This window comes from Anabrus simplex, chromosome 6 (genome assembly GCF_040414725.1).
Source record: "Anabrus simplex isolate iqAnaSimp1 chromosome 6, ASM4041472v1, whole genome shotgun sequence".
Taxonomy (NCBI): domain Eukaryota; kingdom Metazoa; phylum Arthropoda; class Insecta; order Orthoptera; family Tettigoniidae; genus Anabrus; species Anabrus simplex.
The window spans coordinates 266,361,967-266,374,670 of record NC_090270.1 but is presented as its reverse complement, the minus strand read 5'-3'; the positions used below and the strand labels follow the sequence as shown (position 1 = coordinate 266,374,670).

Sequence of the window (12,704 nt, the reverse complement as noted above, 5' to 3'; positions counted from 1 at the left end):
CAGAGGCCTTAGTGGCGAGAGAAAAAGGTGGAGGTAGCTTTCCAAACCACCCGGTGTATATATAACGAATGTTTTTCTATAAATACCAAAATTCATCATTATTACACTGTCATCAAACCGGTATCTCTCTATGCGTCAGAATACCTTATCCTCTCTCAATAATATGCGCTCACTAAGTTAGAGCAAACAGAGAGAAAGATTCTCCTCAACATTCTTGGCCCAGACTACAAAAAGACTGGATGTACAAAAGAAAATCGAGACAAGAAATCTACTCTAAGATAGAGAAGACCAGGAAACAATGCGCAAACGCAGAGCTCGCTCGTACGGCCACCTACGACTGATGGACTATTCTCGGTGAACAAAACGCATTTTTAACAATTTTGACTCAAAACTACAAACAGCATCTCCCTGGTACGTTGACGTCAAGGAAGACCTACGACCAGAAGACGCATACAAACAAGAACTTTTCAGAACATACATCGTGTCTTTTGGGACTTTCTGGGATGGGAAGTGGACAGCTGGTGCCAAGTGGTCGGATGAACGCTGTGTTCGACACAGCGAGGTAATGAAAACCTACCCGAGCAATCGAAACAGCAGAATATACAATAAAACTTACCGTGGTCCCTACTTGGCCGATTGGCGAATAATAATAGTAGTAAACTTGTATCCTCGTCCTGAGGATATGCAGCTCTTTTCAGCCACACCCCCACTGGAAGTGAGCTGCATGAACCATTTTAACCATCTGCCAATCTTAAATATCTGGCAGAGGACGGCAGCTAACAGCGTTGGGATGGTAGGGAATTCCATGACCTAGCAGTAGATATTACTATGATGTACTGTACATAGTATTCCTGTGTAAAGAAAGGAATCGGATCGTCTTAAAACACATGCGAGGAACTGTTAATTCCGTATGAACGATTTGAACTTCTGTTGCTGCACGAGCTGGTCTGTATGTTCAATATGTTTCTCAAGTATTCCTTACGTGGAAGTGAACTTCTGACTGGGATTAACAATTTATGCGGTCGTGTGTCACCGTTAAATTAGCAGGTGGCCACTTTAAGACGGTGGAATGCGGAGTGCTTTTCGTGCCAGCTGGAACTGTTCCAGTACCGTATTTCTTGCATGCACTTCTACATGTGATATAACCTAAGATGTTGTATCCTATGCGTGTGACCTTCAGCCCACACTAACAACTCTCCAGACTGACAATACCGTCTCTGTTTTGGAACGGAATAGTGTTGAAAATGACCCTGATAATTTTCCCCAATTGACCAGGACTCATTCACGTTGGTTAATTTTTAAATTTTTTTTACAAATTGCTTTTCATCGCACCGACACAGATAGGTCCTATGGCGATGATGCGATAGTAAATGGCTAGGAATGGGAAGGAAGCGGCCATGGTCTTAATTAAGGCTGCGGACAGTGGGGTTCGAACCTACTATCTCCCGAATGCAAGCTACAGCTACGTGATCCAAAACCGCTCAGTCACTCGCTCGTTCACCGAGATTAAGGCAAAATGATAATGACCCAGGTATAATTTAAAAATTGTAATTTCAATCGCAATAATGTATTTGTATGGTTTGCTGGCAGGACCTAGTGTTTACAGTGCACTATGTCTTCTGGTATGGGCTAGAGCAATTTTGTTACTTTCATTGACCTGTCTCAGCTTTATCCTTAGCTTTGACAAAATGAAAGTGACTGAGGTATGAGTAATGCTAGTAATGCCATTCCTTCTGCAGCCAGTCCCTGCTATGAATGGTGTGAAAATATTGCTCATAGGGTCAGTTGGTGCATGCATTTCAGTGGGCTTGGCAGACTGATGTGTAATAGCAACTTGTGGCTCGGTGAGGAAAGCAACGGGAAACTACCTCACTCCTCATTTCCCTAGTACGCCTCTTCAGTGATGCCTAGGCCATCTATGACAGCTGATGGCGGAACTGTTGAGGATCCAACCAGCCTTCGGGCTGAGGACTAAACATACATACATGGATGGGACCAATTGGCTCTTCTAACTACTCTCAGTTTTAATCACTCCTATCTCAAGCTTATCGACTATGTTACACTGAATTTCTAAGTTATTTGAAAATGTATAAGATAAAGCTAGGTAAACAATTGATAGGGGACCATTGATTGATTGATTGATTGATTGATTGATTGATTGATTGATTGATTGATTGATTGATTGATATTCGCTGATAGTGCAAAGATCATACGGAAAATTCAACACACATTCTAAACTATTTTGAAAATCTTTGAGTTAAACATAATTACCAATCAAACTAAAATTATGACTGTTAGCAGATCAAGACAAATAACAACACTCTGCATCAATATTGGAAGAAACACAATACAGGTTGACAAATTTTGTCACCTAGGCAGTTTAATCACAAAAGCGAGCAGATGCTGTATAGAAATTAGAAGATGATTTTCAATAACGAAACAAGTTCTCTACTAGAACTCTACTAGTTAATAACTCTCTCAGCAGGGAAGAAAAGAAGTATTTTGTGAAGGTATTTATTTGTAATATATTGATATATGGCTCTGAAAGCTCAACTCTATTGACTGAAGACAGGAAGCGCTTAAAGGCTATGGTAATGTGGTTGTGGAGAAGACTTACGGAAACTAGCCGTGCAGAAAGTAAACCAAAGAAGAAGTTGTAAAACGAACAAAGAGGGGTTGTAGCTAACATCCAGAGGATGAAAAGGCAACCTTTTGGCCAGTTGTTCATATACAATAGCTTTACAATATACGTGTTTGAAGGAAAATTTCAGGTAAGAGAGGAAAATTGTACTACATGAAAAAGATTGTAGATGATGTGCTGAGGATCACAAATGTCAGAATTACCAAAAACTGAAGAGGACAGCAGAAAAAAAAGACAGAAGAATAGTTGTAGCGACAAGGCACAGTCTTTAGATGATGATGACTATGATAATTTTAATTTCCATCTTATGATTAACTCATTCGGAATTGACAAAGCTTTCGTTCCTGTACTGGAAAGTTGTCCTGATGTCAGAGTAACGTATGATTAATTAGTTTGTAAACTCACTTTTCTCTTGCAAAAAAGTATAGATCGCGTTCTTGAAAGTTTAGTTATCCAAAAAGTCATATCGTATTTCGTCTTTGCTCTTTCGATATAACTATCCATTTTGGATTTTCTTTTCGTTTCTCTTTAAATACTAAATTTGAAAAGTAATACATTATCAAAAACATTCAGGTCCTTCATTAAGAAATGTACACTAAATTTGATTTATCTTACAAACTGCGAACTGATAATTTTATTATGTCCGAAACCTTCGTTTATAATTCAAAAACAGTCAAGTGCCGATATGAAAACAGTGCAACGGCAAATAACTTATTTTAACTTTACAAAACGTAATTGAAATATATTTTAGAATCAGATTAAACGTAATATTTTAGTTTTTATGTTATAAATAAATTCTAATGAGAACTGAGATAGGGGTTCTAACACAAGCATACATTTAACCTTTAAATAATTAAAGGGATAATGAAAATTATTCTTCATACTTGTTTGCTATGTTAATCTTCTTCGCTTATAAATTTACAATTAATTCAATGTTTTCTGATAGAAAGTTGTATTTGTCATGAGTGATTGTTTTGTAATATAATCTACTGATTTTTCTCTTCTTTAGCGAATTCATGACTGAGCCCCCGCTTTTCTCTTCTTCGTTTGTTCAGGATTCACATTAGAACAGACAAAGCTTGATCTGGTGTTTGAGGAAATCAATTGGAGGACATACCTTGAATGCCATCTACGAGGGAGGAACGTAAACTCAGTAACAAATACCTGTCATTTTAGTGTATTAGCCTTGTCTTTTAGCATACATTTTTGATGACAACTTCGATTTGATCATCTTGGTACTTAGCTGGGTTCTGAATTGACCTCTTCAAATGGGTTGTGTGAATATATAAATATCGAGCTCGATAACTGCAGTCGCTTAAGTGCGGCCAGTATCCAGTATTCGGAAGATAGTGGGTTCGAGCCCCACTGTCGGCAGCCCTGAAGGTGGTTTTCCGTGGTTTCCCAGGCAAATGCTGGGGCTGTACTTTAAATAAGGCCACGGCCGCTTCCTTCCCACTTCTATCCCTTTCCTGTCCCATCGTCGCTATAATACCTATCTGTGTCGGTGCGACGTAAAGCAACTTGCAAAAAATATATAACTTATATATATAATTTCACCGACTTCTTTCAGTCATTGCCACTGAGTTCGCAATTTCTTTCTTGCGGTAAACACAGGTTAATATTTCGTATAGTTCTTCTTGTCATTTGTTGTTTTGTTCTCCTTCTCCCAATAATACCATGTCACGCCAGTTACGAGATGTACGTAACATCGGGATTAACCTTTAGAAAAATGAAGAAAAAAAGAGATGTGCTGTTATAATTCGTTAAGGAAGTCCTCCAGTTATTGTTAATGGCTCTGTGAATTGCACGCAACAAGTTCTTGTACGCCGTGGGAATAAGTCATTACTGAGATAGCAAAAACGATGTGCACTTGGTTTTATAAATGGACGCAGTAGCAGTCGATATCACAGAACATCCACTGTTCATTATTTAACGTACAGTTGATACAATACAATGTATAGAAAATCTTCCCTCCACTGACCCTTTTCTCTGATAGTGCATTTGAATCTATAAATCGACTTGTTCCGTCGCTTTTTCCCACCAGATCCTCACCTCAGGGCAAATAATAATAATAATAATAATAATAATAATAATAATAATAATAATAATAATAATAATAATAATAATAATAATAATAATAATAATAATAATTGATTCGTTATACCCAACTCAGCTCAGAGAGGTGATGGAGTTACCCTTTGTCCGCCTTTTAGAAGGGTTTCTATTGGCATTCCACAATGCTGTGGAACTCGCTGTCAGGAGATGTCAAGAACTTGCCTCTTCCAACATTTCAAATGTATATAAGGAAAAATGTAATTTAATCGAACTGCTTCAGGTGTCAGTGAGTGTGTGGGTGAATGGGTGAATGATTGGTAGAGTGAAAGGGAGTATGCGAGCACAGGAATGATCAAATAAATGAATGAATGATTAGATAACTATCGATATACAGAATGAACAAGCAGTAGGAAATTATATATATCTTGTACAGTACTAAGTATTTTGTAAATTATGCAAATAATATATCATCTTAAGATAGGTCTAGGGAACGTTTTATATGGACATGAAGTCACCCTTTTTATCTAGATCTTCCATATTTCTGAACAGAATTGTGGTAAATAAATAATACTAATACTAAGGGCCACATTTGAACTTACTTAGTACAATGTTTCTTCTTTTCTTTCCAGTATCTGTTTATTCCTTCACTGAATTCATGTCTGCGTTTTTATCTCCAACCTGTATATTTTCTTTTAGGTTTCTCTGCAAAATTATGTTTACTTACTGAGCTTCTAAATTGCATTCTACCTTTTTCTTCGGTAATGTCAATTTCTCGCGGATCTTCGTTTATTTTCACTAACCAATTGCTGCGATTTTTCAGGTATAGTGCTAGGTTTAGAAGTTTCTTTGTCGCCAACACCTTCAGACCCTCCGGAAAAGTCCGGCGAGGAAGTATAATTGGGCAACCATCCTCTATATAACACTAATCAGAGAGAAAGAAATGGAAGAGATCCGACACTTCGAAAAATGAAGGTATCAGCCAAAGAAAGACAAGGGCCACGAAGAGCGTGAAAATGAAACACTCCCTAGCCCTCGAATGCTCTAATAGCGTCTAATAGCGTCAGGGTAGGAAAAGAACCAGAATTGACCAAGGGAGGTCGGATAGAAGAGATGAAAGTGAGAAGCGCTGGCACAATTAATTGGAAGCAGTGATAGAACTCAGCTAAGGGCCCCGTGATCGCCAACCCACGCTCCCAAGTTGAGAGCTCCTGAGGCCCCTTTTAGTCGCCTTTTATGACAGGCAGGGGCTACCGTGTGTGTTATTCTACAGCCAATACCGACAGGGGGCGGAGGGTCTGAGAGAAATAAAATGCGTCTCGCGGATCAGAAACAGACACAGCCGTGTTCCTGCATTTCTGTCTGACGCCATTAGACTGCCTGCGCGTCAGTTGCGACTTTTTTGTTTTGTTCTACCAGATGGAAGAGTAAAGCGAATCTATGTTAGGTGATTTATGGCTGAATTTTAATTAATTTTGCCGCGTAAGCACAAATATGTCACCAGAGATATTTTAGAGGCCGCCATCGTACGACATGTAGTATCGAAAGAATTTTATTTTACCCTTCAAAAAACCGACTACCTTTGCCGGGTTTGAACCCACGATCTTTGGATTCGGAAGGCGACGCTCTGCCACTGATCCACAGAGGGAGATACGTTAGGATTATACCACACATCACATTTTTCCTCTTTAGCAAAATTCTGAAGAGTGTCATTGTGGAAATACGACATGTTACAGTATTGACATGCCGACTTTCGAGGTTAATAATGTTTCAAGGATCGCCTCTCCTTCACCTTGGCTTGCATTTTTTAAAATCAAATCTGTGGTCTCTATCTTGAAGATTATCACTCGAATCTATAGTCACGACAGAGCTCGTTGTGAGTAGTCTGATAGGTTGACAGAGGTCGTGACCTGGGGATATAACAGCTGCCGCTTGAGCAGGTTCGTGTCTTTACCATGCATCGATATTGCCACCAGTTTCTCTTTTTGTACCGTTCATTGACATCATCACGTCGTGTCTCTTCATGACAGAGCATTCAAAAACTGGATTACAGCGTTTAGGAACGTTGTTTCAACGACCAACATTAGTAATTTTAGGCAATGTTATTAGATTTTATCTGTTGTAGCTATGGGTTGGCATACGGCAGGAGAAATGGCATATCTAAACTGGACACATATAATCCGGAAACATGTATGAAATTAACTTTCTTCTGTTGCCATGAAGGGGATTTTGTATTGTCTAAAGCGGCATCTGTGCAACGTGGAACCGGAAACAAGTGGAAAAATAATAATTTGGGGATACTAGGTCGGGTAATATCAATAATCTGCTGACGCGTTTGGATCCTGCAACCAGGATTGTCTTCAGAGCAATAACAAATAAAATAATAATATATTGGTAACTGTCACTCCACAGTAACCAGACTCAAGATCGAGAGACCCTGTTAGAAATATAGTTCAAAGATCATATTGGTTCAAACTGTGCTGGAATATATATGATTCCTTGCTCCTGTGGATCGGTTTATGTTGGCCAAACATGTAGGACGGTAGCAACGAGGGCTTTTAAACCGTCTTTTTCAGCCAGAGAAGTCTGCTGTGACAGAAGATGCCATACATAATGACCATCAAATCATTTTTGATGCAACCTCTGTCATTTATAAAGAGAAATATTTCATACCTAAAATTATTCGTGAGGCGAAAGAAATTGCTAAACATCCGAATAATTTTAACAAAGGTGACGGCTATGGACTGAGTAGATCATGGCTACCCTCCATAGTTAACTCGTCAACATCTTTCTCCTTGACTGTGGAGGTCTCTTGGAATGAACTATATTTCTAACAGGGTGTCTCGATCTTGAGTCTGGTTACTGTACTATGGAGTGACAGTTGCCAATACATTATTTGTTATTCCTCTGAAGATAATCCTGGTCGCAGAATCTAAACACGTCAAAAGATTATTAACATTACGCGACCTAATATCCCGAAATTATTATTATGTTATTTAGTGGTCGTGAAAGTTTACGCATTAAGATAAGTGGAACAATTACGGAATAAAACGGAATTCTTACCTTGTTAAACAGTAAGTCATAAACAGAAATTGGACTGTGCACTATATTTCTGCTGCTGTTGTTATTTTCTTTAGAGGCTAAGGCTATCTTTGGCTATCGATCCTGTGTATTGGTCAGCGAGGAACTGTCTGATAATAGGTGTTACGGTGAGGTCCGTAGTAGTGCATGCCGCTGTAATTATTTGGGCCTGCTGTGGGGCAGATTCGTTTAAACTGTCTTTAAATACAATACTGAAGTTGTTAATATACTGCGATTACATAGAATGAGTCTATAAGAACGCCCAACTCTGATATCTTCTGCTCCGTTAAAGAAATCGACATTCTGTTTTTGTATTATTACATGATAATAAGGGGCTCTTAAAACAATGTGCTCCCCTCCTTTTAAGAATATGGATAGCAACTTGTTTTTCTTCCACCTAGACAGCAGGGTTAAATGATTATTTTTGAATTAGATATTTGTTGCGGCCATATAAAATATAATATTTAATAATATATAAATATTGTTTTACGTATAATCATTCCCTTGAGTAGAAGTCAGTGCTCCCAACTATATTCTTTCAAATGTTTGGCGTATGTTGAGATCGTGGTAGGTTGGTGTGAGTCACGACGTGTTGGTAAGCATGTTCCGCCCATGTGGGGACAACTGTAGTTATGTCTTTTAATAAATGGAACTCATATTAATAACGATTAATTCATTTGCGTCTAAGCAGGCCGTGACAAATGTTTTTAAATCTAGGAGCCAGCCCTCAAACCTAGGAGCCAGGTAATTTTTCTAGTACTCGCATCGTTAACATACTGGCGTCTAGCCTTCCGAAAAATACAACCTGATGATAATAGCAATAGGCATTGCGATTTTATAGTTTTATACACTACAACAGATTACCACAAAATGTAAAGACAGAAGGACACTGAACTAAATAAGACATGCACATTTATGTAACTAGAAATTTTTTGCATACTTATATTTTGATATTGTTATAAGAAATTTGTAAATGGTAAAATGTAAATAGCAAAGTGAATACTATCGTCAACAACACCATATTGTACAATTCCTTTGTATATATTAGTTTGACATTTTAGAGGATTACTTAACGCTTAAACATTATCTGTCTGCCTATCTAAATAAAAGCACCGTATGATGCAAGGAACAACCCATACTTTACAAGACATCCTTATTGTACCTTTTTATGTCCATGCATCTGCCTAGGAGATTCGTATGCTGTCAACATACAGGAATAAATTCCGCGAGAATACCTCCTATTTCACTTTACAACAACAGTTCTGTTAAAATAAGCAGTATAATTGCAAAAGAGATTCAAGTAAAGGAGCATCGCAGGATATTATTCGTGTCATTTACATGAGAGATATACTGTATTTTTGTTATTTCTATGTCGGTAATACTTTCTTTACAAGAGGTTTTTCTCGACACTCAAACGTTCGTACCTAAGATTAAGTTTTCTTCTATTGCTTACAGAATGCGGCCTTGATTATTATTTACAGTAAAATGATAATAACATTTAACATTATTATAAAAGCAGAAATCGCCCATACTTACCAAGATCCCCGCTATTACCTAACCTCATTCTCTTGTTCAGCTGATTTTTGATAAATCGTATGGAGTGTCAAAGGGTTGTGTATTATTACATGCGCTTTGCTATAGTTCAGCGACACCAAACCGGGAATTACATATCTAAAGGGGAGATTATACTTAGCTCGAAAAAGAAGGTGCCAAAGAAACAATTTTAGGGGTCAAACGACCCGGGATTTGTCGTGCACTGAACTATTGAATCGTTTTTGGTAGACATGTCGTTTGGGTTCGCACTGCAAACAAAACGTTGTTTTAAGTGTAATTTGTGTGCCCAATCGATAGAGCAGCTTCACATTAGTCCAGTACGATATTCCATTCACGGATATTTACTGACGGTTACAGCAGAGCAATACCGGCTGAGTGAGGCTGCCGTACGACGGTGGTGTGCGGACATCACAGCGCACCACAAGTCAGCACGACCAGGGAAGCTTTACTGATACAGTCAGTGAAGATCGTTGAACGGAATATCGCAACAGACTAATTTGCAGTGGTCGCTCGTGACCAAATTTTCAGGGGGTCCACAACAAAATTTGTGTTCACGTCTCAAATATACCAAAGTAGAACGCAAATAAGTACAAAATCATTTACTTAAATAATTTCACTAAACGTTCCTTGTACTGTTGCTTCTCTACTCATAATATGGTAGAACCCTTATAAACGAGGATACATTTTTCCGAGACTAATTAGTGAGTGTACAAGAAGATTAAAATTACGACTGCCGGCCTGAGTCGCTCAGCCTTTGGCTGAGGTTGAGGCTCTGGCTTTCTGATCCCGTGATTACGAACACCTGTTCAGAATTACCTACAGGCGAAATCTTCCGGCGTTGTAATGCAATAGTAACTTCTGGGAGCTGTGGCCAACAGTAACAGGGGAGGTGGCGGACCCTTGTGGTCAATTGTAATACTATCTCTGGTTTGAGGGTGGTTGTAGAGGAAAAGGCACATTCCGTACCGTGCTCCTCGCTTATGGAGATATCGGTGCATAAACCATGACGTCATCTCCATGCGCATGCGTAAAGTCTTAAGGCTTGTAGCAAAATATCCAGTGTGCTCTCTGGCATTGTCAGCCGAAACGAACAGCTGTCAGTGCAACGGAGCTTCGATGTAAGTCGAATGCTTTCGATCGATTGACGAAATCAGGTCCAGAAAAAGGGGTACAATTTTGAATTACCGGTATCCGTGAATGCGTGAATATGCGTTAGAACTGGGTGTTCACGTGCTCATGCGCTCTTGAGAGCTCACCGCCACTGCTAATTTGAGGCTGCTCTATCAATTGCGCGCGTATATTACACTTTAAACAACATTTTGTTTGCGGTGCGAACCTATTCGGCACGTTTCGTTGGCACTGGATATCGCACGACGTACTTTATGAACAGTATATATTTGAGCTGACTCTACCTACACATTACAAAGACGAAATTTAAAATATCTTCCGAAACACCGAAGAGGTCTCCCTCTGCTTCTTTTCCTCTCCATGGCCTGATCCATTATTCTTCTAGGTAACTTATCTTCCTCCATTCACCTTACATGATGCCACCACCGAAGCCCCTTTATGCGTACTATTTCATCCATGGGTTTATTCCTAACTTTGCCTTGGTCTCCTCATTCTGAGTACTATACAGTCCTGTCATTGCTCCCACCTGTTAGTGCTAGAAATCATTCTCGGTAGTTTCATGTCCTTCTTTCAAGCTGTGTTTTTAGGGTCATGAAGCTGTGATCTCGCATTCGCGAGATAGTGGGTTCTAACCCCACTGTCGGCAGCACTGAAGATGGTTTTTCGTGGTTTCCTATTTCAACACCAGGAAAATGTTTGGGCTGTATCTTAATTAAAGCCACGGCCACTTCGTTCCCATCAAAAAAGTGCATCTTCTAATTTATGAACCAGGATATACTGTACTGAATTCACCGAGGGTACCGAGGGAAAAGATGTTCGCCATACTGGGGGGCTATGGAATTAAAGGTAGATTATTAAAATCAATCAAAGGCATTTATGTTGACAATTGGGCTTACGGACCAATGTGAAAATGCTTTCGTCAGAGAACTCATTTCTTTCATACAGAACACTGTTGTTAGGAATTGCGAGCTCACTGCATTCCCTTTGCTGCATCTTGATTCAGTCTCACTTACTATACTACCATCTTGGGAGAATACACGTCCTAAATACTTGGAATGATCCACCTGTTTAAGTTTTGTATTTCCGACCTGACATTCAATCCTCTTTGGTGTCTACTGTACCGATTTCACTTTAATAGAAATGCTACAGTCTGTGTCAGATGGGAAGCTGTTTCCGTCGCGTTCGTCTTTATGAGATAAAGCGATATTTAACGCATTACGTGGGTGTAATAACGTCACACTTTGGACAAATTTGGACAAATTCTGAGCAGCGTATTGAGGCCAAAACGCTTCCTATTTAACAGAGACTATAATTTTCATGTCATACTCACTGCACCTCCATTGAGCTTCCGTGGCCCAGGCGGCAGCGCGCCGGCCTCTTACCGCTGGCTTCCGTGGTTCAGATCCTGGTCATTCCATGTGAGATTTGTGCTGGATAAAGCGGATCTGGGACAGGATTTTCTCTGGGTACTCCGGTTTTCCCTGTCATCTTTCATTCCAGCGACACTCTCCAATATAATCATCTGTCAGGCAGTAATCATTGCTCCAGAGGAGTGCGACAGCCTTCGGCAGCAGTGTTGCCAACTTACATTTTCAAGATCCGCTGAATACTACTAAAAATCCGCTAAACTTCCGCCAAGTAATCCGATCTCAAATACTGAGCAATAAAAATTAGCAATAATAATAAATAATAATAGAAGTAAATGCCTGCACTCACCTGATCTGTGGGTTTCATTGGGATCAACCCCATGCTTGCGAGCCGTCGAGCTAGAACTTTTAGGCAATTTACTGCCGGGTGCAAATTAGGTGAATCCCCTACCTCAAGGGCCACGCACAGAACAAGCAAGTTCATCTTCCTTCGTAGCATAAATTAGTATAAATGCTGCTCTCTCACAGTTTAATTGTCTGTCGTCATTCGTCAACTAAGAGATCAGTAGTCTTTCCCCACGCATTACAAATTTATGATACCATGATATCATAATATAAAATCCATATAACAGGTTTTCCTCATACGACTACTAGCTCCTGACAAAAAATACGGAATAGCTCGGAGACAGACTGGAGTACAAATTTAGAAAAAAACCGTAACATGGTTAAAACACTAAATTCCGCTATAATACATCTAGAATTCCGCCAAAAAATCCGCTGTCCGCTAAATGACATATTTCTCCGCCGACAGTCTTCTAATTCCGCCAAATTTAGCGGAAAATCCGCTAAGTTGGCAACACTGTTCGGCAGCCGGAACTTTT

At 39.4% G+C, this 12,704-nt stretch overlaps 1 protein-coding gene across 1 annotated transcript in view; it reads left to right on the top strand.

Annotated features, from left to right (window-relative positions):
* Nucleotides 1–12,704, top strand: part of Rhp (rhophilin) — a 714,954-nt gene that overhangs the window by 281,571 nt on the left and 420,679 nt on the right. The gene's annotated exons all lie outside the window — the stretch shown is intronic.